The sequence below is a fragment of the Harpia harpyja genome, unplaced genomic scaffold (assembly GCF_026419915.1).
Source record: "Harpia harpyja isolate bHarHar1 unplaced genomic scaffold, bHarHar1 primary haplotype scaffold_46, whole genome shotgun sequence".
Lineage (NCBI taxonomy): Eukaryota > Metazoa > Chordata > Aves > Accipitriformes > Accipitridae > Harpia > Harpia harpyja.
In genome coordinates, this window is record NW_026293385.1 from 1,306,287 (window position 1) to 1,308,760 (window position 2,474).

A 2,474-nucleotide genomic window follows, 5' to 3' on the forward strand; every position below is an offset into this window, starting at 1 on the left:
GGCAAGAGACGCCTTTCCCAAGGTGCAGAAGAAACCGCGTAGACTTGTGCGTACTTTCTAGGTCATGCAAGTAAAGCCAGATGCCAGCCAGAGACCGGGAGCGTGTTTGCATTTCTCCCCAATAAGTCAAATGCCCTATTTTTCATGGGTTTCTCATAGGAATAGGAATCGTGAGCGGGCACAGAAGGGTTTCTGTGCTGGGATACAGGTCATTTTTTTGTCATCGCAGCTTGCACGGTGCCGTTTTGAGCGTTGACAGCGCACCAATGTTTAGCTACTGCTGAGCGGTGCTTATGCAGAACCAAGGGCTTCTCCGTTTCTCGCTCTGCTGCCCCAGTGAGCTGGCTGGGAGGGGACACAGCAGAGACCGCTGCCCCGAGCTGACCGACGAGGTACCACGGTCCGTTCCACGTAGTGTCACGCTCAGCAAGAAATTCGGGACTGGGGGAGTCTTCCCAAGGCAGCCGTCACACCGAGATGGCTGGGTGTCTGCCTGCTGGTGAGAGGTGGTCGGTGGTTGCTGTCACGTCCGTTGGTTTCCTTTCTTATTCCCTGCGCTTGTTAAACTGTCTTTATCTCGACTCCCTTAGGTGACAGCCTAAGGAAAATGGAGCCTCCTGGGTCTCAGAGTAATTCCAGAGCTAAAGCGGCGACAGACATCGGCTCTGGATCAGATAATACGTGCCGACGCTCATCGCTGACCCAAGAAGACATGCTCCTCCTGTCCTACCCGAGGGTTTCAAATCCAACACGCTTTCTTCCTAAAGCAGGACGCTGCCTTATTTACTTGTAACGCCGTTCCTACGCTCCTTGAGATGCGGCTAGAGGTGGGTTACGCAGACCATCAAGCCGCCGTTTGGGACCACCAGAGCCTTTTGGGTACTGTTTGTCACCACCGTTTGCGTGAGAAGGGAACTAAAACACAATAGACGGCGAGAAATTTAACCTGCCATGGAGATAGCTACGGTGAGCAAGTCCGATTTTGTGCTTTACAAAGCATCATTTTTAAAATTCAACCCTGAGTTTCGCAAGTGTAGACCCTTATTTTTATAATGCGAGCCTCAATGTTCGGGCAAAAAGCATCAATTTAAAAGACCAAAGCCTACTTTGGGGGGTGCAAACAGTCATTTTTAAGGTCCAGACCCACATATATGGAGTACAAAAACTAATTTATTAGCTCCAAGGTCCGTTTTTAAGGTTCAGAGACTCATTTTAAGGGCCCAGAGCATCATTTTTAAGCCCCAAAGTCTGATCTGGAAGGACCAAAGCCTCATTTGTAGAGTCTAAATCCGAATTTATACAGTCCAAAGCCTCATTTTTACTTTCCAAACTCTTAGCTTTGCCTTCCAAAGCCTCATTTTAGTTTCCAAAACCTTCATTTTTAGGGTGCAGAGGCTCAGTGTTAGTTTGCATAGTCTCATTTTCAGGGTCCAAAGCCTCTTTTTTAGGATCCAGACAGGCATTTTTAGGGTCCAAGCTGCATCTGGAGTGTCCAAACCCTCATTTGGAGGGTCCAAAGCCCACTTCTAGGGCTCAAAGCCTCATGCTTAGGTCCCAAAGCCTCATTTTTAGGGTCCAAAGCTTTGATTCTAGGGTTGAAGGACTTCAGTTGTAGGCTCCCAACCCTCTTTTTAAGGTACAAACCCCTCACTTAGGGCTCAAAGCCTCATTTCCTTAATGCCCGAGGCATATAATGAGCATCCAAAGACCCATTTGTAGGGTCCAAAGCCCCGTTTTAGGGCCAAAATCCTTGTTTTTAGGCTTTAAAAACGGCCCTTTGGAAATGGTGACTCATATGGGCCCTGGCAACATGAAAGAGGGGTCTCAGCATCCCCGGGCCCCCGCTGCCTGCGGCTGTCTGAACCTCTCCCAGCTCTTTCTGGGAGACGGAGATCGCCGCGGGAAGGGGTTACTGGGAGGAGGTACTGGTCCGGCCGACTTGAGAGGGTCCGTACCAGTTCCTTGTGCTCTTTCTAGTTAGCGCCCAACAAGAAGAGGGTGGAAGACGACCTCCGGCAGAGCCTGCCGTACCTGCGGGACACTCGAGCCACCTTGCCAGCGGTGGCCATCAGGTTCATCGGTGGGCCACAGTCCTTGGCCGCAAGGTCTTGCCGCACGGCACCCGAGGAACCGGAGCTGCGGGATATCTGCGACGGCGAGGAGGGGCTGGTGGGGCAGGGGACGGGGACTGGGCAGGGTGCCGTGGTCTGCAGGGGACTCCTGGGGGTCTCTGCAGGCAGTGGGGGGGGTCACGGCTGCTCCGCTGCCTTCTCTTGCGGCCCTCCCGCCCTTGGCGAAAGACCCTGAACTCTCCGTCAGGACTCCGGCAGCGGAGGAGATCTTCGTCCCGATAAGAGAGATGCCAACGTCGGGATGGAGCCTGCAGTCGCTGTGCTGCTGGCCCCTGGTGAGCCCTGAAGAAGTGAAATCCTCCTCTGGAAAACAGCTGTATTTTAATAAATTTAGGGTTTTTT

The 2,474-nt window shown here is 52.3% G+C and overlaps 1 non-coding gene across 1 annotated transcript; it reads right to left on the minus strand.

Annotated features, from left to right (window-relative positions):
• Positions 1–618: 618 nt before the first annotated feature.
• On the minus strand, positions 619–703 carry LOC128138449 (small nucleolar RNA SNORD45). Its single transcript, XR_008234014.1, has one exon. It is a non-coding gene; the product is annotated as a small nucleolar RNA SNORD45 (small nucleolar RNA).
• Between the last annotated feature and the right edge of the window lie 1,771 nt (positions 704–2,474).